This window comes from Chlorocebus sabaeus, chromosome 20 (genome assembly GCF_047675955.1).
Source record: "Chlorocebus sabaeus isolate Y175 chromosome 20, mChlSab1.0.hap1, whole genome shotgun sequence".
Taxonomy (NCBI): domain Eukaryota; kingdom Metazoa; phylum Chordata; class Mammalia; order Primates; family Cercopithecidae; genus Chlorocebus; species Chlorocebus sabaeus.
Window position 1 is genome coordinate 114,804,150 of NC_132923.1, and position 26,830 is coordinate 114,830,979.

The following is a 26,830-nucleotide window of genomic DNA, read 5'->3' on the forward strand; positions in this document are numbered from 1 at the left end:
ACACACACACACGCACACACACGTGTCGGTATGGTAACCATGGATGAATAGCGAGGCCAACAGGCAGAGACACAAATGCACTATCTACTAACAAACACATTCACACACCACACAGATATGCTCACACACAAATATACACACACATGCCCATCCCCAAATATACACATGCATCCTCATACGTGCATCCCCAAATATACACATACATGCGCATACACCCTGGCACGCGCACACACACACACACCCAGGGCTCCTTACCAGCACTCCGCTCTGGCCCTACATCCCCCCACCCCAACTCTACACCCGGCTCCCAGGCAGGGAAGGAGCTTTTCCAGGTGACCTCACTGAGCGGGAGTTAAACTCCACCAGCTCTTTTTCAAAGCGGATTTGGCTCCAGTCTCCCTTGTAATCTGCTCCTGGATCAGTGCTCACAGGGGCGCTGGCCCTGGCCTCGGGTCAGGACCTCTCACCTTCTCCCAGGAAGTCCCACTGAGTCCTCCCCCACCCCCCAGACCCCCACTCAGCTGCTTCCCCTGACCAGTATAACCTGCTGAGCTGAATTCTTGCTGGGTATTTTCAAACAATTCCAGTTATTTGGGGGGAGGGGTGGCACTGTGATTCCCAGGAGGGATTTGGGGTGGGGGTGGGGGCTAGGGAGCAGAGGGGATGCCCAACAGGGTGGGACAGCCTCTAAGTTGCCTGTGCTGCAACAGAGACCTGGCCCTACCCCACCCTCTTTTCTAGCTTCTTCCAACCTGACTCCAGCCTCTGTTTCCCGAAAACACGCCTCCAGGCCTTTCCACTTGCAGGGCTGCCTGTGGTTACTTCCCCAGTGAGTAAACTCCACATCCTTCAAAGCCTCAGTCCGATGTGTTTGCCACTTCTAGGCTGGGGCTGCCATCGCCCTCTGCCCGTCCTGGTCTCTGTGTTATCCTGGCCTGGCCGAGTGTCCGCCTCCTGTCTAGATGGAGGTCTCTGAGAGCAGGGGGCACAGTGATGCCACCAATACCCAGTGCAGATCCCAGCGCAGGGCCCGACACAGAGCACAGGCCCAGGAAATGCTTATGGAATGTGAAAAGGGGGTGGGGGAGGGTAATGCAGAGGTCTGGATGAGGCACCTGGATCTGCCTGAGGCACCTGGATCTGCCTCTCCCTTGCTTCTGCCTTGAGCCAGACACGCACCCTCTCTGGCCTGCTGTTCCTAAGAGCCTGGGCTCACTGAGGCCTCAGAAGAGCTGACACTAAAAGGAGGAGGTGGGGCCTAGAGGGAGCTGCCATGGCCAGGTGGGGGTTGGTTGTGGCCCTCAGGGTCGAGAGAGTGAGGGCTGCTCCTGTCTCACACGTGTCTTTACTGTCACCAGCACTACTGTCACCAGCACTATCTCTAAGACCACCACCACTACCTTCAAGACCACCACCCTCCCCGACAGCACCATCCTCCTGTACGGCCCCCAGCACCACCGTGATCATCAACGCACTGCCCATACAGCTCTTACATCACTCTATCTGCACATGCGCATGTGAACACACACAGATACACACACACACTGTCCTCCAAAGCACAACTGTATCATTTTTCTCTCTGGACACCCCTGCTCCACCACCACCACCCAGAGGAGAGTCTGGCACATTCTAGAAGCTCCATGTTGAGGACTGAAGGAAGGGCTCAGTGGATGAGGACGGCTCCCCTGATTTGGCCTCACTTGCTCCAGCTCGCGCAGCCAACAGAGAAGGATGGAACAGGACAGGCCCGAGGTTTAAGAGGACTCCAATGTCCCTCGTGTCCCTGCCCCTGTTCTGGCTGCTCAAGACCAACAGGGCCACCAAGGGAATGATTTCTCTCTGAGTTCCCAAGTTCTTCTACACAAACCGGGCTGAGCCTCCGCCTGAAATCCCAGGACCCACAGAGTTATATCAGAAAGCCCAAGACACAGTGAGAGCTCCTGAAGCCCACTAGCCTCCGTTTCCTGGTTTGTAAAATGAGGAGCACGGCCCCACCTTTCAGGGCTGCTGGAAGGATGCCATGAGAGGCAGTAGGGCAGGTGGCCGGCTCCAGGGCCTGGCATCTGGGGGGGGTTTCCCTCCACCTGGCAGCCCCTCGTCCCCTGGACTGCACGGCTGCTGGGGTAGGGGTGTTGCTGCCGCTCTAGGGTCAGTGCTGCAGAGGTGGGGACACCAAATGTGAAGCTGCCTGAGTCCTGAGCATTCCCTAGATGTTCCCATGAGCTTCTCACCAGCCCTGCAAGGAACAGTCCACAGTCCCAGCGGGCACATGAGCAAACATAGCCACTCAGCACGTCAAAAGGCTCTAAGGAGTGCTGTGAAGCCCTGGTCACTGAGTCACCAGCTGTCTCAACCTGGCGCTGCCACCCTCTTGGGGCAGCAGGGGACCAGAGCCTGGCTTGGATGTCCCACTTGGATGCATCCTAGGAAAGGAGTCTGCCCAGCCCCTTAGGCTGCAGAGCCCGAGCTGCCTGGGGAAGTTCTTCCCACAGTCTAACCTCAGTCAGGACCTGCGCAACCGTGCAGTTTGGGGGTCATCCCTGCTCTGCCTCACCCCTACACTCACCGGGGAGATAGGAGATTGGCGGCCCACACCAGGCCCTTCCCCCTGGACCTCTTCCTCTAGAAGATTAAAGAGTCTGGGTCTCTACCACGCCTGCCGATCCCACCACCAGCCCAGGAGCAGCTTCCTGTTTGCAGGCATGGGCGCCCGTTGCCATGGTGACCACAGGAGGTGCTCCCTCCAGGTGGCTGATACCAGGCCCGGCCCCACCCTGGGCTGGCCCCTATCACTGAGGCCTGGCTCCTCCAGCAGCTGGGCTGGTAGGACCATCTGGTCTGCAATCAAAGGGGCCGCAGGCAGGCGCTACCCAGGAACCTGGGCAAGGCAACCCTTATCTCTCCCAGGCTGGGGAACTTTCCAGACTCAGGGCATCAGCCCAGTGGGGCAGAAGGGCAGGCCACAGGGCGTGGGAACAGACTAAGGGTCCCTGTGAGTGACATGGAGAATGTGAAACTCAAGCCTGAGACTGGAGACAGGCAGAAGTGGTCAGTAGCTCATTTTTAGGGTTTGCTACCCCACATCCCCCTCATCCTGCCCTGGCCTCAGCCTGCTGTGTGGCCTGGGGCACCGCACTTCACTTCTCCGAGCCCTGGTGTCCTCTCCTGCCAAGTGGGAGCCACAGTGACAGGTGTGAAAATCCGAAGGTTCAAGACCCATAGGACATTGGTGGGTGCTTGGTCCTAATAATAAAGATGTTAGTTACCATTTATAGAGCACAGGCCCCTAAAGTGCATTATCTCTTTCAATGCACACAGGCCCCTGAGATGTGGGCCTCACTGTCATCCACCCTCTACAAAACATTGATTTTCAAAGAGGTGAGGAAATTGCCCCAAATTGCACAGGTGGCTAGTAAATGTTGCTATTTTTCTACTATTATATTTTAGCTGAACTCACAACAGGCCCCAAACCTCCAGGCCCCAAACCTCCATTCTCCCACCACAGTCCATCCTACCAGGCCAGTAGCATGATCTTTACCCGGCAGCTCGCAATTATCAGTGACTCGTGTGTCATTGATAATAACTAGTAAGTGCTGCGCCCAGGTACTGAGCCAAGTGCTCTGGAATCTTTGTGACAGCCCCATCAGATTGAAACTGTGATATGAGTGGGGAAACTGAAGCCCAGAGAGGGGCAGAGGCTCCCCAGCATCACACAGCAAGCTGGTGTCACAGCAGAGGCTGCCAACTCTGCCTGCCTCTCCATAAGCACTTGGGGCAGGGTGGCAATCCTGGGAGTGGCCTCATAAGGCCCAATATTGTGGACCCCAGCCCTAGCCCACTCCTTGGGAGTCCAAGGAGGCAGGAAAAGGTGGAAATGATGAGATCGGAAGGGCGAGCATGAGTCTATTCATGAGGGAGAGGAAAGGAGAGGAGAGAGGCCTCTCCCCACTCTCACCCACCACCTCCTGTCCCTCAGCCCCACTCCTGCCTAGGCAGCCTAAACTCCCAGAAAGCACTGCTCCTGCCTCCACCACCCTCTACCCTATAGGGAAGTTCCCAATGGGAGGAAGACACAGCCACAGCTGTGGGGCACAATGGTTGCAGGAAGTCCACGCTGGAAAGGCTCCCCTTCTGACCCGGCGGAAAGGCCCCTTCCCCGGGGAAGCCCTCGCCAAGGCCTACATCTAAATAACCCATTCTCTGCAGATGGCCAAGAGGTTGCTTCTAAATTCCAAGCCTAGTCATGCCCTCCCCTGCTTACAGCTCTCTCTTATGCCCTGCCACCATTGTTTCCAGTATGAAGAGCAAAGTTCCTTGGCCCGGCATTCAAGGCTCTTCAGGTTCCAGCCCCACTTCTCATCACTTGCCGCACACCTGCACGCACACCTGCCACACACCTGCACATACATGCACGCAAAAATGTGCACACACTGTGCTCCGATCAGACCCAACTTCTGTTTCTGGAACGTACTTCCCTCTGTCTCACCTCCTTGGTCTTTGTGCTTTTCTCCCTGCCTGGAACATCCCATCTATTTACAACCTGAGTCTAGACTGGAACACAGGCTCCGGGAAGGCAAGGACAGCATCTTTGCTGCTGTATTCCTAGTGCAGAGCCTCGTCTAGAGGAGGCTTTGGGTGTGCAAACAATGCAGGACTCATGAATGAATCAAGAACTGCCCAGAATCTTCTTCCTATAAATGTAACAGAGCCTAAGAGACAATGATTAATCCCTGCACTTTCCAGAGTCTCCCCAGATAAAAGAATTCCAGTTCCTTTAGCGTTTCCATATTGTCCACAATAGAAGCCTGAGCTTCCAGTAGAATAAATGAGTAAGTGAGTGAATAAATGACTGGATGAATTCATAAGTGAGTGAGTGAATGAGTTAGAGAGCTAGAACATGAAGCAGAGATTTGTTGAAACAATGAAGTATATGTGTGAATAGAGAGATAGATGAGTGAATGGGTAGAAAGAAAGGGAGGGAGGGAAGGAGGGAGGGAGGAAGGAAAGAAGGAAGGAAAGGAGGGGAAAACGGAAGAATAAACCCATCCAGGTGGAGGGGCACCACCTGCAAGGTCAAAAGCACAAGAGTCAGGTCATTGCCCTGCAATCCACAAGCTTCCAGGAGAGCCCCCATATCCCCACCACAGTCCCTAGACCATAGGCTCTATACGGTCGGCAAGCTGTGGTTCAGGGTCCACCCCTGGCCCACTGTCTTTTTTTGTAAATAAAGTTTTATTTACAAAACCACATCCACATCCATTCATTTATGTATTGTCTGTAGCTGCTTCCAAGCTACAGTGGCAGAGCTGAGCAGTTGCAACAGAGATAGCAGGATGACCCGCAAAGCCTGAAATATTTACTATCTGGCCCTTCCCAGAAAATGTTTGCTTGTCTCTCATGCACGAGGGACCTGAACTGGCATCCTGCCTGGAACTCTCCCAGCGCCGACTGGAATCCTCCTAGTCTTCAAAGGGCACCCAGCTTGCACACCTCTGGAACCTGGTCCTCACCACCTCTTCAGGCAGCCCCTCCAGCCCTAGGGCAGCTCAGGCTCTTCTTTCTGCTGAGTGGAAATGTTGTCCTCCTTGTCACCACCCCCATCCCGACCTCCCGCCTGGAGCACGGGTGTTTACCCCGACCTCTGCCCTGTGTCCAGCTCCCCGCCAGCCAGGACAGCTCAGGCCCAGCCGGATATGATTCTCAACCAGGGAGGCAAGTGAGTCACCGAGTCCAGAGAGGGGACATCTGCTGGGCTCTGGTTCTCAGCTAATCTCAATAATTCTGTGTGAGGGGCCCAAGCCACCCCTGCTGCCTCTTGTTTGCATTCGGGCCTGGCGTGGAAGCTTGGGAGGAGATTCACTCACTCAGGATTCTGGAGTGTTTGGACCCCCGTGTTTATTCCAACTTCAGTTTTGTCTTCAGCCCCTGGGATGATTTCCCAAAAGAGCCGGGGCCTAAGAGGCTCTCTGACCCCGACCCGGGACTGTGCACTGGGAGGCAGAGTTGTTCTCATTTGACCCCCACATGGACCTGGCCCCACTTTACAGACAAACACACCACAAGTTATCCAGTTTCTGGTCCCGGGTTCCTGCCTTCTTGCTGCCTTCTCTAGAACCTTCCAGAATTATCCAAGAACCACACCGAGCCTCTGTGGGTGGCTTTGGACCCATTTTCACTGTGCTCCACTGATGCCTGGCTGGTCCCTGGAGGAGACTTAGCACAGTGGGGACCAAACACAGCGTCCCGGGGTGGCCATGGTCTCTGCCAAGGCAAAAGGCAGCAGCTTCGTCCTCATAGACATCCCAAGGCCCGTTCCCCGAAGTCAACACCCAGCACGGCATGGCAGGACTCCTCGGCCCCACCTCACAGATGGGAAGACTGATACTCTTGGACACGGAAGGTCTGGAATCTAGAAGGCTTCCTTCCCCGTAGATTCTAGGCCGTGTTTGTTTTCTTTCCTGTATTCAACGTGCTCATTGCCTCTGTAACTATGACTACATGGAAAGGGCCAACAGACGTGGGGGAGAAGAGGAAGGAGAAAGGAATGAATGAAAACAGCCTAGCAGTTAGGAACTCAGGTTCTAGAATCAGACTGGCTGGATTCAGAGCTGACACTGCCACTCACTTACTAACAGAGCCTCACTTTCTTCCTCCATCAAGTGGGGTGCATAAGGCCACCTCATGGCCTTCTGAGGGTGAAATGAAATCATGTGCAACAAACGCCGGCCCAGAGTCTGGCACAGGCCAGTGGACGCCCCTTCCTTCCTCTAGACACAGGGGATTTCTTGTCATTCACTGTGTGTGTTTGCTTATTTGTTTGTTTATTTGAGACAGGGTCTTGCTGTATTGCCCAGGCTGGAGTACAGTGGTGTGATCCTAGCTCACTGCAGCCTCAACTCCTGGGCTCAAGCCATCCCTCCACCTCAGCCCCCCGAATAGCTGGGACTGCAGGCACATGTCACCACACCTGCTAATTAAAAAAAAAAAAAAATTTATAGAGACAGGGTCTCGCTATGTTGCCCAGGCTGGCCTTGAACTCTTGGCTGGAGAGATCCTCCAGCCTTGGCCTCCCGACTGGGATTATAGGCGTGAGCCACTGCACCCAGCTCTCCTGGCTATTTGAACCCAGGGCATGATCTTGAGCCGTAGCGTGATGCTATTTCTAATCCTTGTTAGTACGAAACCTGCTGTGCCATCCCCAGCCCAGCCCCGCAAGGTCCAGCGCAGGCCTTGCCGCCGTGGGAGCCTACCTGGCCTGCGGCTGCCCCTGTGGCGTCACCTGTGCACATTAATGAAAAATTCACGGTGCGGAGCAGAGCCAGGCCAGACCAGGAAATTGGAAAGTCGTGGGCGCCTTACCTCAGCCCCGCCGCACACTCTCTGCTTTTATAGCTCCACGTGTAATAACATAAAAGCATAATTTATTAAAGTATCACTTTAAGTGGGGATGGCAGGAGGGGGTCCATGCCTGGGGAGCTGTGAGTGCCATATTGACCGGGAGATGCCAAGGGCGGGGGGCAGGGCAAAGTCTCAGCACTCCCCCACCCACTGTCACAGCACAGCCAGCTGGGAGGGCCGGGGAAGGGTCCAGGAGCCAGGAGAAGCCGCGTGCAGAGGCAGAGCCTGGAGGCAGGAGCTGAGTGGCATGGCTTTGAATCCTGGCTGTGCGGTCTTGGGTGGGTCGGCTGCCCTCTCTGAGCGGCAGTTTCCTCATCTGTAGATGGAAGGATTTGCTCAGAGGCCCTGAGCCCCTCCTTAGCTGCTCTCCTCCTAGGACTGTTCCTCCCAGAGCGAGAGAGACCTCCAGGCACTGAGCCGTGCCAGGAAATGGCCCTAGGATTGCCTCATTAAACACGAAGGGCTATTTACACTGGAGAAACAAATATTTATCTCTGGATCGAGAAGGAGGAAGGGCTTTGGAACCGCAGTCTGGCTCAGCCCTGCCTGGTGGGAGGGGGAGGAGGAAGGGGCAGGGGGAGGGTGCAGCCCCTGAGAGGACAGGAACAGGGCTGGGAGTCATGCCAACCCGGGTTCAAATCCTAGCTCTGCCACCACCCAGCGCAGAGTCCTCACGCCCCTGTGCCTCTGTGTTCTCCCTGGAAGCATGGTCCTAAGAGCACCCTGACTTCTCAGGGCAAATGAAGATTCAGTGCCTGGAACAGGGTAGCAGTCCAGCTATGGCCGCCTCTATGCCAGGCACTGGGCAAGGGCTTGCGATCCTGCGGGGAAGAAGGCAACAGGTAGCAGGTATTTCTATTAGGAAAAAAAAGGCGTGCAGGGAGAAGGTCTCACCGCGTGACCTACAGAGCTCCAAGGAGCTGGCAGCACCGGGGAATGGGACATTCAGCACACCGCCTGCAGAGGGTCAAATAAATCGATCGATATGCACCCGACGACTAGACGCACAGCAGCCCTCTCCTGGTTTCACAGGTCCACTCACCCTAAGGGAAGAGTGGCTGGGCCGCCACATGGGGGACAGGATGCAAAATTTCAGAACTCAAATTCAAAAGCATCCTTTTTTTTTTTTTTTTTTTTTTTTTTTTTGAGACGGAGTCTCTCTCTGTTGCCCAGGCTGGAGTACAGTGGCGCGATCTCAGCTCACGACAACCTCCGCCTCCCTGATTCAAGCGATTCTCCTGCCTCAGCCTCCTGAGTAGCTGGGACTACAGGCGCACGCCACCATGCCCAGCTAATTTTTTGTATTTTTAGTAGAGACGGGGTTTCACTGTGTTAGCCAGGATGGTCTCGATCTTTTGACTTCCTGATTCACCCATCTCAGCCTCCCAAAGTGCTGGGATTACAGGCGTGAGCCACCGTGCCCAGCCAAGAGCATCCATTTCTACTCTGCATGGAGTCTGGATGCTGAAATGGGAGAATTTCTGGAATCCAGCCAGTTTCCTCCACCTGCAGGGCTGCCAGCCTCGTCCAGGCCACCATCCTCTCCTGCCTAGATTATTTTGGAAGCTACCTGGCGGACCCCTTCCTCCGCCCTCGCCCTCTACAGTCCTTTCACAGCAGCCGGTGTGTTCTTGCACCTTGGTAGCAGCTGGAGGTGGTTGACGGTGGCTGAGAAGAAGCCTGTGAAATGGACAGAAAGCAGGGGAGGAGGTGATCGGATGTGGGAAGAATTCACTGCATGGGAGAAGCATCCTCGGTACACCCTGGGAGAAGCTGCAAGGGGCCCAGCATCAGGGTTGCTATGAGCGGCTGTTTAGCCTCTCTATGGGCCTGAGGCACAGCGTGGGCCCGGAAGACCCCAGAGGGTTGCAGACACCAGAACGCCAGCAAGCTCAGGGTGTGAGCAGACCAGACTGGTCAGACAGGAGCAAAGGCCTTCCCCAGAACTCCGGGGCTGAGCAGCTGCCCTGCCTGCCAGACCTTATTTATCTAACATTGTGATTGTTGAGTTTGATGTTTGTGGAAATGATTCTGGGGCTCTTCTCCCACAGAGCTCCAGACCCACTGAGAACTTGAAAGTGACATTCCTCAACCCAGCTAAGGGAAGGGTGGGAGCCCAGCCAGAGGAGAGGGAAGGGAAAGCTAGCTGGAGACAGGGCAGGGAGACACGGTCAGTGTCCCAGCAGGAAATAGCCTCACGGAAAAGGGATTTACAGTCCAGGCACTGTGGCTCATGCCTATAATCCCAGCAATTTGGGAGGCCAAGGTGGGAGGATCACTTGAGGCCAAGAGTTCAAGACCAGTCTGGCCAATATAGCAAGACCCTGTTTCTATTTAATACATGTTTTAATATATAAAACCCCACCACAGTGGTGTGGGTGGGGTTAAGAGGAACTGACCAGCAATGGTGCTGCACCCAGGGGCTGGTAGGAGTGGAAAGCTGCTACTACCCTCAAGCCTGAAGGGGGAGGGGCAGGAACAGTTACTAGAACCAAGAGAGAGTCTGTGTCCAGAGCAGGAGAGGGACAAAGCCAGCCCATGGCAACTTAGCAGAGACATAAATCCCACGACCCACTTCAGCTCTCACCCCCTGTTCGCCAAGGCCAACCAGAAACCAGTCAGCAAGGGGCCCAGGTGATGCCACCAGGGGCGTCAGGTCCCAGAGCCCAGGGCAGGTCTGGGGAGGGGGGCAGGGGGAGTCTGGAGGGGCCAGCAGCTCCCACAGGCCCAGGAATTATCCTTCCACAGGTGGAATTTGAGCAGGGCCTACTGTGGGTTCACACTTTCTACCTTAGCCTTGACCTGAAGTTCCAGGCATCCCAAAGACCGCTGGCAGCATGTGGCTCCGATCCCTGCAGGGACCAGGTAAAGGGGTGCTAAGCCTTTCCTCAAAGTGGACAAAAAGCACAGGCCACTGCGGGAGTAGGACCCTGGGCCACCGTGTGCCCTCTCCCAGGCTCCTCTCTCTGCTCCCCTGCAGAAACCCTGCTCCTGTTGGAAGGCCCAGCTCCGGGGCCACTCACTCTTCCTCTAAGTTCAAGCGTGAGGCCTCTCAGGGGAAAGCTGATGGGGAAAAGGGGTGAGTGGTGAAAAAGGCCAGAGTTGGGGTCATCTCCAGCCTAGCAATCTCACTCCCTACCCCATCAGACCTGGCACCTCTTGCCCAGATGGGGCATTCGGCTCTTTGGTGGCGGTGAGCCCCAGCAGCCCCTCCCCCTCCCCACAGAAGCCAGTTCTCCTTCTGAAACCCGGATCTGTGCCCATCCCACCCACCAGCCCTGACCCTCTAACCCCTTCCAATTCCCCTCAGGAGCAAACCAGTCTCCCCAGGCTGGTGGACTGGACCCCTACAATCTAGTCCTGCCTGCTTCTCCATGGCTGCTCCCCCAAAACACAGACATCTTGCCTTTCCCTTTCACAGAGTCCCCTACTTTTCTAAAAGTGGCTGCAGCTCAGAGAGATTCTTTCCATCCAAGTACCCTCCACCCCTCGGCTTGACCCAATGCTTAGCCCACAGCAAGTGCTCTTCGATGGCCATTTGCATCGGAACCACTGACACGGGAGAACTGAATTCCAGTCCCAATCTGCTCCCACTCATTTGTCCAGACATGTCCCCTCCCTGCCCCTAAGGCTTGGGGTCCCCATTTGTACAAGGAAGGGCATGAGCTAGGAGCCCGCCAGCTTGAAAGCAATGCAAGTGTCTCCTCTCTCTCTGCTTGCCTCTCTCTCTCTCTCTCTCTCTCTCACACACACACACACACACACACACACACACACACACACACGGCCCATGCCAGCCTCTCCCCGGGACACCGGGCTTCTCCGTGGATTGAATTACCAACATTTCATCGGTGGGAGGAGGGGAGGTGGGGCAGGAGAAGGAGCTGTGAATTCCGCATACTGAGCCTGTCCCCGCAAGGCCTGGACCAAATGCCACAGCGTGTCTGTGCCCATCTGCCTCTGGGCGGGGTATGGGTGGGGGTGGAGGTGCAGGCAGGGAGAGGCTCCCTAAAACTAGAATGCCAAAGAAAAGACACCGAGGGGTCACACAGACTCACACACACTCTTTCCCGTGGCCACTACTGCACACGCATGCTTTCACACGTGTGCACGTGCTTAAACACACACGCATCTCCTACACACAGTCTCTCACACGTGCTGTCTTCCTTTTTATGTATTCAACAAATGCCCGTTGAGCCAGTCTGCCGCGATGGCCTTGCTCTCCATCTCTTTTGTGAAACAGACCCCCACATTTGGTCACACCCGCACACACACCCACGCCCTCAGTCGCTCACACAAACTCACACATCCCAAGGCTGGAGCTGCAGGCTCCTTCCAGAGCCCCGGGAGGACCCTTGCAATGTGTTCACACGATGGTCAAAGCCAAAAAGAGAAATAAAAATCAGTAGTACAGGAGTGTGCCAGGGAGTTAATTAATAAAAATATTATGATTTTTTCTGGATTTGGTAATGTTTGTGGTATTTGTCAGCTTAAAAATTGAGTAATTCTTTGTGGTTTCTTTTCTCGTTTTAAAGTCTCTTTAGTATTTGTCATTTTGCATTCTTTTTAATCAAGAAAGTCCCCAAATTGAAGGCATCTTGGGCCTTACCAAGCCTGACCCGCCTCTGCAAACATCCAAATAGTCAGACAAACGAGCACATCCACCCTGTCTCACAGTCACTGTTGCACACGTGTTCACACTCCCACACATTCTAATAAATCAAACTCATCACACATGCCCCAGTGTGCACAAGGCTCACACACCTGCCCGCTGCAGACAGGCAGTACACCCAGGGCACCCCCGGCTGGGCCCGGCCTCAGGGCAGACCAGACCCCATCTCTCCAGCCTCCCAGGCTCCTGGCCCCTGACTGCAGACACTTGGCACTCCCTAGCCTACGACCAGCTCCCAAAAGCCCCCCAACTGCTTGCCACAGACGTCGACCACTCACCCTCCCTCTCCAACCCTGGAACTCGACCATAAGCCACACACCCTGATTCTTTCTCACCTTGGACCCTTGGATGCTCTATGCCCACCGCCGCCTCAGCAGGTAACCACCAAAACCCACAGAATGTTCTGGAGTTTCCCTGGAGACTGGTATGGAAAAGAGGATATAAGAATTGGAATTGTACAGCCTTTCCTGGGTTCAAATCCTGACTCTAACGCCTGCTCTGTGCTCATGGGCAAGTGAGCACACCTCACTGAGCCTCAGTTTCCCTATCTATAAAATGAGGGGCAATCATCTTACCTTAGAGGCATGTTGGGAGGATTAACTGAGCAAACACAAACAAAGCACAGAACGAGAGCCCAGTGCACGGTAGCAGTCATTACCACTTTTCTTCTCCACGACAGCAGGAAGGTGAGGTTGGAGCCCCGTCCCCTTGGGACTGGCCCCTCCTCCAGCCCTCAGCCCAGTCCAGTCCCCTTTCCCTGTTGCCTCGGCCACATCACCCTCTCGGCCACCCGAGTGTTGGGATCCCAGCGCACCTGCTTCCAAGGGCTCTAATTTCCTGTAAGTGTAAGAATTCAGGTCAGACACGGCCCGCGGCCTGCAGCCCCCCTCCCGGCGGAAACCGTAAATAACCCAGCTTCGCCAGCCTGGCCCAGGCACGAGACTTTCCCTCCCTACCCACTGTGCCAGGCAGGTACAGCGATTTCCATTCACACACGGGGAAACTGAGGCCATAGAGAGGAATCTGAGTTTGAGATCCTGACTAGTACACTAGAAAAAACTTCCTTCAAAATATGCCCTTCCCACACCCCCTGCCAAATAAATGCCTTTCCTCTAGTCCCCAGCTGGCCAGTGACTTATACCTGAAATCTGCCCATTAGCGCGGGGTGGCCAACAACCTTTTCCTCTAAGGGCCAGATAGAAAATATTGCAGGACTTGAGGGCCAGACAGTCTCTCTTGCAAGTACTCAGCTTTGCTAATGTAGCCACAGACAGTGCAGAGACATTTTTTTTTTTAACAAATGCAGGGGCCCAGCTGGATTCGGCCATGGCTTGCCCACCTCTGTTGTGCACCAACCCCCTCTGCCACACTGCAAAGGAATCGAGTCTAGAACCCAAGACTGTCACAGCTTGGGCCCTCAGAGTGACCAGAGGACAAAACTGAGGCCCAAAGATGGGGACATGGCCTGTCTGTGTTTCTTCAGTTGGTCAGAGCTGGGACTGCGGACTCCTTGTCTAGTGCTCTTTCCCTGACATCATGGGTCTGTCCTCCAAGCCCAAGACTCGTGACCTCCTGCTTGCTTCTCTGGAAGTTCCCTTGCTATGGTGGCTGAGAACAAGCCAGGCACTTGTCTGTCTCCCACGCTGGACTGGAGGGTTCCTGGACCACCAGGATTTGAAACTGGATCATCTCAGCATCTCCAGTATCAGCCCCAGGGTCTCCCACAGTGAGAGGCTTACAGAGAGTGTGTGAAATGGGGACATTGGATCCCTATTCCAGCCCTCGGTCCAGGGACTCTAGGCCAGGGTGCCCCAGCTTTGGGACAATCAATGGTTCTTTGTTATGGGCGCTGTCTTGTTCATTGTAGTATGTTTAGCAACATCCCTGGCCTCTACCCTTATCAATGCCAACAGAATGGCGGGGCACACAAACACCGCCAGTTGCAACAACGAAAACTGTCTCCAGACATTCCCAAAAGTCCCCCGAGGGGTAAAATCACCCCTGATTGAGATTCACTGCCCTAAGCCAAGGGCATCCCCCAAGTGAGAAGGTCTTCTTCCCTCCCTCACTCTGTGTGACACAGCATGGAAACCAGCACCCGCTCTCCAGCAGCCTCAGTTTCCACAGCCCAGAATGGGTCAATGCCATTAGCAGCAGCTCCAGCTGGAGGGACCGGCGGGAGGGGAGGGGAGGAGGACGAAGAATGCGGCCACAGCTGCAGGGCCCAAAAGTGCTGAGGAGACACGAAGACGAAGACGTTTCCCTGTGAGTCAGGACCCAGGAATGTGTCGCCCAGAGTGGCCACGAGCCAGAGCCCCCCACACGCCACCCCCATCCACCCCCAGGGCATCTGCCTTTTATTAGAACAGAAAAAGCGGCAGGTGCCAGGTCTCTGAGAGCCCATTAAGGACCCAATAAACTCCACGGAGGGGGCGCTGAGCCCCTGCTGAGTCTCTGAAAAGGAGGCCCCTGCCCCAGTCCAGCCCAGAAAAAGGAGCACAGGCTTCAGTGGACACCGGGGGCTTCTACCCAGCTGTGTTGCATCCTGACTCTACCACCCCAGCCTGGTCGCCTGGGCTCCCCAGCATGCGTGTCCTTCTTTTTCAAATTATTGTTTATTAATCTTTGTTTGATGAGGGTTTTTAACATTTTTTGGCTTGGAATGAAACCCAACACATCACAAGCTCGAGCAAAGCTGCTCACAGCTGTCTTGCCCCTCCCCATATGAGTCACCAGCATGAATAGCTGCCCAGGAGCCCTCTATGGGCCTCAGTTTTCACATCTGTGTAGTGGGGCTCACCCACGTGTCTTCCCCACAGGGTATTTGGGAAGGTGTTGAGAGAATATGGGTCTCCCTTCTCCTTTCCCTTCCATCCTATTCCTCACTTTAAGGCAGACCTAGCAAGCCCAGTCCCCCAAATCACTTCCCTCCCTCATCCTCAGGGCTCTACCAGCAACCTCCTGAGCTCCCCGTAGCCCACCCTAGGTGCCCACAGCCCCCAGCTCCTCCTCCTGGTCCTGTTTCCACAGGCTCCCACCTGGACTCTCAGAACAGCTTCGAAGGCCACGCCTCCTCCAGGAAGCCTGTCTGCATGACACATTTCCAACACAAATCAAGTGCAACACTTCAAGAAGCATCTCCATGGACCCGTGACTATCCCCGCACCAAGCAGAGACCAGGCGCTCTGTAAATACTTGATCGTTTAATCCCCACATCACAGCCAGGAGGCAGGAACTGCTCTCCCCAACTTCCGGATGTGGAAACAGAGGCTCAGAGAGGTTGAATGACATGCTCATGTCTCCTGCATTTTCTACAGTGCCAGGAGGCCCAATTCAATTTTTCAAAAGCTGTATATTCACTTTTCAGAAATTACGCCAGTCATTCACATGCACGGTAGAAACTTCTGATTTTCATTTTTTATATTATTCGTTTGGATTATAAATTTCTTCTTGCTTAATGAAACCCTTTGTGAAGCAAAATAACTTGGATGAAGAAACTGCTTATCGATAGATGATAGACTTGATACAGAGACAGTTAATATTGATATGGAGACAGCTCCTACACACACAAACACACACACACACGGACACACACACACACACACACACACACACACACACAAACCCTGAAATCATGTGGCCCCAGGACATTTCGGGAACTCGCCAGTCCCCTGCATCCCCTCCTACTTCCCGCGGTCTCAGTGTGGCTTGAGGAAAGGCAAGCTCCCCTCCTGACTTGGTCTTCCCCAGGCCTCTGGACCTAGAATTGTATCTGCAGCCTCCTTCTTATACCCAGCCCTGGATCCAGCTTTTCATTAACTAGTAAATGGAGATCTTTCATATTTAAAACTCTGGGGGCAAAGGAAGGCAGCCGTGGGTGCTCTGGACCAAGTTCTGGGCTCCAAAGCAGGAGCCCTTCGGCTGGGCCCTGCCTGCAGGAGGTGCTGGGAGTCTTAGGTCCAAGGCCCCTCCCCTGAGAAGTGCCCCCTTCCTCCCACAGAGCCTGCGGCCCTCTCCCAGCCGACCCTGGCCCCAGCCTGTAGACCCCTATGACTATGGGGTGTGCAAGGCATCATCCTTTGCTTTTATCCTTTCATCCAGGAGTGCCCGTGTCCTCATTTCACAAATGGAGCAGTGGAGGCTCCAGAGAGGTTAAGCCGTGTCTCCACGGCGTGGGGCGTGGATTGGATGGATGGCCTGGGAGCTCCTCCCGCTGCCCCACACCCAGACCTTGCCAGAGCCAGGTCCAGTCTCACCAGCTTCCCAGAAGCCCTGGCTCAACAGGGCTCGGTGAGAGCTTATGCCCAAGACAGCTTTTCCCCAGGGTCCAGGCCATGCCAAGAAGGCGGCCAGCACCCGCCCGGGAGACTGCAAGGCAGGACAGGAGCCCAGCGTCCTCAGGGGCTCTCTGTCCATGCTCACACTCCCGCTCTGTGCCTCTGGCAGGCATCGCTGTCAGCAGCAGCCCGGTGGGTCCTGGCAGAAAGGCCAGGGCAGGCAGAGAGTATCAGCTGCTCTCCTGGCCTCGACTCAGGATCAGAACGGGCCAGCCCTGGGGGGCCACCTGCACCCGTCATGACCACTGCTTGCCCTCCCATGCTCCCTGTCTCCCAAGGGCTTCCACTCTCATGGGCTGTGCTCTAGGGGCAAATATGCTTTCTGGATCACCTAGTGATCATGTAATATCCCCAGTATCATTAACCCAGAATGCTCGAACCATTCTTTTTACTCTTATGAATTCTTCCCTTCATCTTAAAATGTCTGAACCAGCCCCTCTGTCCCTAGAACCTTTGAGCGTGAGGATCTTTTCCTTTCTTGCCAAGAAGATGGAAACCCAAAGCTGAATAAGACCTGAAGTCTCCAAATGACACCAATGAGGACACTGAGGCCCAGAGAGGGAGAGTGACTTGCCCAAGGTCACACAGTGAGATGCTGGCAGAGCGATGACAAGGACCCCTAAGCATTTCCTTTGTCCCTGCCTGTGGGTCTGGAGCCTCCAGTCCCTAGAGCAAGGGAGACTTTCTCTGGGGCCCCGGCCCTGCCTTCCAAGTCTGCCCACCAGGGATCAGGAAGAGGTACCCCGCCCATGCCCTCTGTAACGGCCCATGGGCCAGGGCCTATGTTCCAAGCCTGTAGCAGGGGCAGGAGGCACCCCTTCCCCCAGTCAGGGTGCCTGGGCCTCCAGTGCCACCCCCGAAATAGAGCAGCGCTCAGCCCAAAGATCAAGTTGCAGCCTCGCTGTCCAGATGGGGCGCCTGGCAGGGCGGGAAGCGCTTCCCCCCCGCCAACGCTGCCCCCACCTGCTCCCCCATCACATGTCAGCACTTGAACCAAGCCTTAAATCACAGCCTCCCCTGGAGGACACAGCCTTTTCTGGAGGCTGTGGGGACAAGAGCAATGGGTGCAGTGTGTGGGGCTGGGGAGGGGGGACGTTAGTAACCAGAAGAAATGGTGGTGGGGGGTCCCAGAGGGGAGACAGATTTAAGGGTTCTTGTACTGTTGGGGATATGCTCTGTGGCCTTAGAAGAGCCACTTGTCCTTTCTGAACCTCAGTCTCCTTGTCTGTAAAATGGGGAGAGTGCTTCAGTTCATGTAGAGGCTGCGAACAGAGAAAAGTCCCCATCCTCAACGAGTACACCTTCCATGGGTCAGCAGACTCTGGCTCAGGCAGTGGGGCTCTAGAGCCCGTGTTAACAGCCAGTGGGCCATATGGCAGCGGGTGCTGGGAAGCCAGAAAATGGGTTACCCTCTTTTATTTAGAGTGGTCCAAGAAGGCGTCATCAAGGTTCTGAGCAGGGGTCTCTACCCTGGCTAGGAAGGATGGGGGTTATGGGTGGGGCCACAGGAGGCATACCCCTCTGCCACCCCAAGGCTCTAGGGATGGAACTGAGTTTTCTGTTGCAAGTCTCCAGCTGGACTTTGCCCAGCAGTTCCCATTCCCCTAACACCCAGCAGTGCCTGGTCCCTGCAGTTCAGAGGAGCCCGGCTAGCAGGAGCCTGGACAGCCCAGGAGTCCTGTACTCCAGCCCTAAGACAACAGGAAGAGGCTGGTGTCCCTTATGGTTTCTCAGTGGGGTCATGGGTAGTGAGCAGGAGGCTGTGGTGTGAAGTCCCCAGCTTCAAGGATGCCCCTGCATGACAGGGTTGGGGCCCTGGAGCTTCAGGGGTGCTGGTGTCTGTGGCGGGTGGATGCTGTGACAGTCCCACAGTGAGGGGCTCCTTTCTCTTAGGGGCCACAACCCCAATACTCCAGGGGCCGAGAGCAGTAGTGACACACCTGACCTTCCAGCCATGACCCCATGTCATCCCCCAGCAGCCCTGCGAGGGTACAGATGAGGGCATTTACACTCAGGGAGGCTGAGTCTTGCCCAAGGCCACACATCTGGGAAACAGCAGATGTGGCTGAGTCCAAAATTCACATGTTTTATTTCTTAGGGGAAAAATACAAATCTTATACTTCATTTGTTGTCATTAAACCACTTGTTTATTCAGTCTCTTTTTCATTTAAAGGTTTTCTTAGTCGCTTTTTCAAAACACAAAATAACAAATGCACATTGGAACAAGTGACGCAGCGTTGTGTCAGCTGGTCATTGCTTCCCCAGCTCCCAGTGTTGGCAGCCTCAGGTGTCTCCTTCCAGGCCTTTCTCCAGGTCCAAGCATCCTCTTCGCCCTCAGGGTCTACCTGCCTTCTGGATGGTTCTTTCCTTCTTTGGCACGGGAACACTTCCAAAGAGCCTACTATATGCCAGGCTTTGTCATGAGTGCCGAGCTGGGCAGGCTCAAGGCAAAATCCCACCTTTCTGGAAACTATGAGGACAAGCACACAAACAGGTAAATGCAAAGCTATCAGCTCCACAGAACAGGGAATTCGGGTGTGCTTATTCACGGCTGCACCCTCGGCCCCTAGATGGGACCAGCCACAGAGTAGCTACTCAATAAATGTGTGTTGGTTGAATGAATGAATGAATGAATTTGCTGAGATGAAGAATCCAGAATGTGGAGCCAGTCTAGGGGGAAGTTGATGTTGAACTTGAGATCCCTGTGGGCCACCGAGGGAGGAGGGCGGGGGTCAGCCACCCTGCGGTGTTGGATGTCAGAACTTGGAGTGTGGCAAAGAAATGCAGCAGGAAGAAGTGTCCCTTTGGCTCAAACTCAGCTGCTCCACCCCCAAAGCCAGCCCCTCCCTCATGCCCCCACACCTCCCTTCCCAGGGTACAGACAGGAGGGTCTGAGCAAGGCCGCCTCCCATCGAGCCCCTCCAGCCCCAGACTGGCCAGCCCCGCCTCCCTCCCTCTCCTAAGCCGCCCCAACAAAAGCTGCCGTTGTAGGAGCCGGGACCATTGTAATTAAAAAGGAAACATAATAAAGCCCCTCTCTGAAGCCAAATCCCATCCCTAGAGCAGACGCCCGGGCCCGCCCCTCACTGCCCACCGAGGACACATGGCCCCTTTGTGTGCCCCGGGTGAGGGCCACTCTTGCCCTGCCCCACCCGGTCTCTGCCCACCCTCCCCTTCCTTCCCTAGCACTCTGATGGCCCAGTATCCCTGCTGAGAGAACCTGGCCTCATTTTTTCACAGGGGGGAAACTGAGGCCTGAAAAGGCAGAGCCTGGACCTAGGCCTCCTGACTTCCAGCCCGCTGCTCCCTCAGCCCAGCATCTGCCCAGAGGGAGCCCTCTCTCCTGGGATCCATGCCTCAGAGCAGGGGTCCCAGAAAGACAGTAAAGAGCCCCTTCTCACACAGCTGAGCTCCAGGGACCTCTGAGAGACCGGGTGCTGAGGCCCAGAGAGGTTTGATGGTCCTGAGGCCACACAGCAGGGCAGAGGCAGACCTAGGACAAAGCTCCAAGTCTGCACAACTCTCTGTATGGAGCCACCAGCTTGTCCTGAGCCCAGAATATGTCAGGGGCCCTGAAGGACTCGGCCTCCGAACGTCAGCGTCGGGTCTCTGGGCAGGCTGTAGAAGTGGGTGAGGGATGAGGAGCGCCCCCTGCCTTCCTCCTGCACTGGAGTGAAAACCGCTGCGGGGGATATTAGAACTCCAGGAGGCCTCCAGAGGTGCAGGACAGGCCTCCCTGCACCAGCGCAAGTGGAAGGTTGGCCATGAGTTCTCAGTGAAGACAACAGCCAATCCCCTGTCCTCTGAACTTCTGAACTTCCGGAAACCAAGCAGTCTCTTCAAGGCCCCCGTTCAGCATCTTCTCCCAAACCTGCCAACCCCAGCTACCCTGGCCATCTGAACAGCCTCCGACATGGAGGTCAGAGCTGTCCAGCCGTTTCAACTTATCCCAGGGGACCTCTCCTCCGTCATCCCCAGGTCCTTAGCTGGGATCAGCCCATGGCTAAATGATGGCATTGGCTAAGGTTATCTGTGGTCCTGCCTGCCTCCCCTGTCAGGGATCCTGTTCCAGACTCCGGCTGTCTCCCCCCAGCACCCCCACCCACCTTCTCCCCTGGTTATCAGTAACCCACACAGAGGCGATCACAGCAGCAAAGGCTCAGAGGGCAGCCAGGGGAACACCACAAGCCTTCAAGTGACCAAGGATTGGGTCCCCTTCCCAACAGCGCAATGTTAGGTACGGTGATGGCAATATCTGGGGCATGGCGCCTCACCGCATGCACGGATGGTCACGTCTAGACACTCATTTGAGACACAGGCACCTCAGGGTGTGCGGAGAAGCAGAACTATGACCAGCAAATGGTTATGTTCACAGCAAGAAGCCACCATTCATGGAGCATCTCCCGGAGGAGCTGTGCTCATGCTGCCTCCTTCAAGCCTCCCTTCCTTCCGGGGAAAATAATCACCATTCCCATTTGACAGATAAGAAAACTGCTCCCGCACATCCGGCCTGGCAGTGGTGGAGTTTGGATTCCAAGTTAGGTCTGTCCGGCCCCCACCCTCTGCAAGAGGATGTACAAAATGTCTAACACCCAGCCCGTCCCATCGGACACTGTGACATCAATCTCACCCTTTGCACGGCTGACCCCTTCAGAACTAAGTGGGGTTACAAAGGTACCACTCACCCGCCCGTTCTAGTCACATCAGCCAACCAGAAATTCCCCAAAAGTGTGTGTGCATGTGAGAGTGGGCGTGAGTGTGTGTATGTGTGTGCCCGTGTTTGTGTTCAGTATCATGCTAGACAGGCCTGGGACATGGGACCCATCCATGGCCTGCCATTTCCACCTCTCCCTGTGGTCCAAACACCTTGGCCAAAAGGACTGGGGCGGGGATGGTCCTGGGCACCAAGGGCAGGGAGCAGCCAGGAGGGGGGCAACGTGGGCCCCACGCACTCCTGTGCCCCAGGAGCCAGCAAGGGCGGGCAGGGATTAGGCAGATAATGCCTCTTGTAAGAACAAGGGATTGTTGCAAAGGGGAAACTAGAGTGGGGGATTGGGGGGCCAGTTCAGATTTCCCTGGGGGTGAAAACTGAGCCCCCGGGAGGAGGCGCCCTGACTGCCAGGCCCTAATCCCTGTGGTTCTCACCCAAACCCCAAAGAAGAGGCTGTTCACGGGCAGCAGATTCCTGGGATTCATTAATTCAGGATTTGCAAGAGGGACTACCCGGCATCCCTCCCCACAGGCAGCAACCTGAGCAGGGCAGGTGGGTGCTGGTGGTCAGGGACACCCTGGGAGCCACAGGGAAGGGAGGCTGGGCTGGGAGCCCCAGGAGCCTGGGGGCAGCTCAGGGTCTGCTCTGGTGATGAAGGGAGCAGAATCTACTCCCAACTTTGCCTCACCCCAGAGCTGTTTGCCTGCCTGCCTTCCTCCTTCCTTCCCTCCTTTCTTTCTTTTCTTCTTCTTCTTCTTTTTTTTTTTTTTGAGACAGGGTCTCACCCTGTTGCCCAGGATGGAGTGCAGTGGCGCGATCTCAGTTCACTGCAGCCTCAACCTCCCATCCCACCTCAACCTCCCAGGTAGCTGGGACTACAGGCGTGTGCCACCACACCCAGCTAATGTTTGTACTTTTTGTACAGACTGGGTTTCAACATGTTGCCCAGGCTTGTCTCAAACTCCTGGGCTCAAGCAATCTGCCCACATCACACTCCCAAAGTGCTGAGATTACAGGTATGTATGAGCCACCATACCCAGTCACCCCAGAGCTATTTCTGTTTTACCAGTTTTTAGCTACTAGGTTTTTCTCCTTCTCTTTATGAGATATAATTTACACACAGTAAAATGCACAGGTCTTAAATGTACAGTTGGATGAGTGTGGCAAGTATCTCTGCCCAGGTAACCACCATGATTAAGATCTAGAACATTTTGTCACCCTAGAAGATTCCCCTGTACCTCTTCATGTGAGTGCCCTGACCCAGGCAGCCACCGATCTGCTTTCTGTCGCCATAGATCAGTTTTGTGTCTTCCAGAACTTTCGTAAATGGAATCCTGCTGCCTGGCTCTGCAGTAGCTCCAGCCCCATGTTCATGTGAGCGGTTGGGTTTCTGTGGAAGACTTCATCCCAGTTGAGGGCTCCCTGGCTAAAATCAGACCCTGGGATCTTCTCAGGCCTGAGGATTCTGGACTCCTGTGCATCTGAGTCTTTGGATTCACCTCCTGGATTTTTTCAAAACTTCCACCCCCTTCCTGTCCCAACCCAGTTCTGTGTCAGTCCCTCCTCCTGTCACTTCCACCTCTGACCTCCACCCCAACCCTCAGGGTCCCCACAGTTGCTTGCCAGCCCCTCTCTCAGCCACTCCCACCTCCACCTCCACTCCAGAGCAGCTTTCCAAATGCATAAGCCACTCTCCTTCTAGAATCCTCCATATCTCCCTATTGCACACAGGAGAAGGTCTGAGCATCTCTGCCTGGCATTCTAGGACCTTCAGGATCTACCCTGTCTCCATCCCTCAAATCTCATCCCTCCCACTCTGGGCTCCATCCACAGAACCACTCTGGGCCAAACCACCGCACCTTTTCTCCCTCTTACTCTCTTCCACGCCTGTACTCATGCCATTCCCTCAGGACCCGCCCGGAGCCTACTCAATCACTGCTGTCCCAGGAAGCCTGCCTTGAACTCCCCCACCCAGACTGGGTCATGTTCCCCCCGCACCTCCTGCCCCGTCGCCAGGTCTTCCATGCCAACACCTCCCCGCCTACACCCCCTCCCCCACCTTGAGTTCCAGCCTCCAGGGATGGTGTCTAGTTCAGATATGGATTCCAGGGCCCAAGCCAGGGTTGGCACATCATAAATCCAGCAAGGTCCTGCCCTGGCATCTCCCCTTACCCTCCTCAGCCCTGGCCTGCACACACCTGGGCATGAGGTTTGAACTGGACTGGATTGAATTGGCAAGGTGGCACTGGGACACAGCTGAGACCCAGGGTGGCGGAACAGGCAGGAAGGAGGGGGCACATCAGGTTTCTCCAACAATTGGACAGGTCTGGGTTCAAATACTGCCCCAACAGTTGCAGGGCTTGGCAAAGTCACCTCAACCCCTAGGCTTAAATTCCCCTGTCTATAAACGGAGTCTGCCAATAATATCCACTTCACTGTGTGTGTGTGTGTGTGTGTGTGTGTGTGTGCAGCGTGTGTTTATTTGTATTTTTTAGGATCCATTGACATTCTGTGCTCAAAAGGCCTTGCCATAATGTTGTCTCTGACAGTCACTATTAAGGTGAAAAGAGAGAGGACAAGAGGGAGGGAGAGGTAAGTGTCCCAGTGGGAACGGGTGGGAAAGAGGGGGTCTCCACCCCTCTAAGACCACCTATCTCCTCCCCAGCCTCCAGAATCCCCGCCTCACACACTGAGCCCAGCTTGTCTAATTGACCTCCCACACTGGCCTGCCTGCCTCCCAGCTTGGCTAAAAGCCAAGAGGCTAAACTTAGCAAGTCAGGCAAAATCAGGCGGAGAGCAGGTAAGGCATGGATGTTCATAGCAGCATACTCACAACAGAGCAAGCCAAAACACAGAAACAACCCATGTGCCTGTCACCAGATGAACGGATAAACAAAACATGGAATGTCCCTGCAGTGGAATATTATCCAGCCATGAAAAAGGAGGGAGTGACACACTCTACGACATGGATGAACCCTGGCAACACTGCACTAAGTGAAAGAAGCTGCATATCATCTAATTTCCCTCACACAAAATGTCAAGAATAGGCAAACGCATAGAGACAGAAAGTGAACCAGCAGTTGCTCAGGGCTGGGGGGTGGAAGCATAGGGGAGTGATGACTAAAGGGTGCACAGTTTCTCTTTGTGGTGACGAAAACGCCCTAAAATTGACAGCGATGGCCAGGCATGGTTGCTCACACCTGTAATCCCAACACTTTGCGAGGCTACGGTGGGAAGACTGCCTGAGGCCGGGCATTCAAGACCAGCCTAGGCAGCAAACTGAGACCCTAGCTCTACAAAAAACAATTTTTAATTAGCCAGGTGTGGTGGAGTGTGCCTGTGGTTCTAACTCCTTGGCTGGCTAAGGAGGGGGATCATATGAGCCCAGGAGGCGGAGGCTGCAGTGAGCCACGATCACACCATTGCACTCCAACCTGGGTAACAGACAGAGACCCCATCTCTGAAATAAATAAATAAATAAATAATAAATAAATAAATAAATTGACAGTGTGGCAATAAATTGGTAGTGGTGATGGTTGCACTGCTTGTAAACATACTTAAAGCCATTAAACTATACACTTTAAATGGATGAATTATAGGGTATGTGACTTCGAGCTTGATCAAGCTGTTTTAAAAAGAACAGATGTGGCCCAGGCGCAGTGGCTCACGCCTGTAATCCCAGCACTTTGGGAGACCAAGGCAGGTGGATCTCTTGAGGTCAGGAGTTCCAGACCAACCTGGCCAACACAGTGAAACCCTGCCTCTACTAAAAATGAAAGGAAGGAAGGAAGGAAGGAAGGAAGGAAGGAAGGAAGGAAGGAAGGAAGGAAGGAGGGAAGGAGGGAAGGAGGGAAGGAGGGAGGGAGGGAGGGAGGGAGGGAGGGAGGGAGGGAGGGAGGGAAGGAAGGAAGGAGGGAAGGAAGGAAGGAGGGAAGGAAGGAAGGAAGGAAGGAAGGAAGGAAGGAAGGAAGGAAGGAAGGAAGGAAGGAAGGAAGGAAGGAAATTAGCCGGACGTGGTAGCAGACACCTGTAATCCCAGCTACTCAAGAGGCAGGAGTTTGAGAATTGCTTGAACCCAGGAGGCAGAGATTGCACTGAGCTGAGATCTTGCCACTGCAATCCAGCCTGAGCAACAGAGTGAGACTTTGACTCAACAACAACAACAACAAAAACCCCAAAAAACTAAAGGCTGGGCACAGTAACTTACGCCTATAATCCCAACACTTTGGGAGGCCGAAGTGGGTGGATCACCTGAGGTCAGGAGTTCGAGACCAGCCTGGCCAATATGGTGAAACCCGGTCTCTACTAAAAATACAAAAATTAGCCAGGTGTGGTGACACACGCTTGTAATCCCAGCTACTCAGGAGGCTGAGGCAGGAGAATCACTTGAACCCGGGAGGCAGAGGTTGCAGTGAGCGGAGATCGCACCATTGCACACCAGCCTGGGCTACAGAGTGAGACTCCTTCTCAGAAAAACAAAGCAAAACAAAACAAACAAAAAAGAACAGGTAGGGATAGATTGGGGAGTAGGCCTCCAGCTGGGGGACAGACTGATGGCCCCCGGCAGGAAAGTCAAGCCCTGGATTTCACACTAGCTTCCTTGTTCTCCCAACAACCACGAGGGAAGGTTGTCACCGTACCTATTTTGCAGAGCAGACAGCTGAGGCTTGGAACGTGCCACCTGAGGTCATGCAGCTGGGATGCTGAGATTTAAAATCAGAGAGAAGGGCCTGGCCCGGGCCTGCCCACCGTGCCCCTCCTTGGGCTTCCCTGACGCTCCCAGAATGTGAGGCTGGCATCCCCAGCCTGGCACAGGCCACCCTCTGATAGGCTGGAGGGTAGAGGGAGCGGCCACTGTGCTGGCACCAGCCCCAGGCATGTCCGCACAGGTGTGGGCATCCCGGCTCTGCCCAGCGACTGCCTGGCCCTGTACCCCTGGCCAGGGCCTCATCCCCACCCTCGGGGCAAGCCCAAGCAGCTGAGAACGTCTGCCCCACCTGAAGGGGATCACCCTGGATGCCGGAGGCACCTGGCGCCTCTGGGGTGGCATCTGGGACTGGGCTGGTGGTCGGGCATGAGGGGTAGCAGGTGTGTGGCTCGAGAGGGGACTCAGATCATGTGCATCTGCATGGTGTGTGAGCCCAGCTGCAAGCACATATGTGTGGGTGCGGAGGATGCGCCAGCCCAGGGCTGCGAGTGCGTTTCAGTGTGTCCTGCTGGAAGTGGGGATTGTGGGTGTGCAAGGGATGAGCCCGGGGACAATAAGTGTGCAAATGTGGGATGCCTGGGAGGTAGACGCGAGGGAGACAGTGGGCTGGGGCCTAGTGAGCATGCGAGTGGGTCTGTCATTACAGGCGTGTGGCAGGATGCGCACTCGCTCGTGTCTCCTCCTCTCAAATGGCTGTCACCCCGCAGGGCCTGCCCAGCCACCTCCTTCATTTATTTTTCTCTCTTTCTTGTCTCCCTTCAGGCTGGGAGCATCTAGGGGGTGGACACAACCCCCGAGGCCTACCCGCCACTTATTACAAATTACAAAGCCGTGGGAGAGTGCTTGCCTCTGAGCCTCAGTTTACACATCTGTACAATGGAGATAAATAGTTCCTACTGCAGGAGGTTGCTGGAAGACGTGGACGAGAGTAAATACAGAATGCGGCGGCCCAACGCAGAGAGTAAATGCAAGAATTCAGCGGCCCAGTGAGTGGAAACATGCGC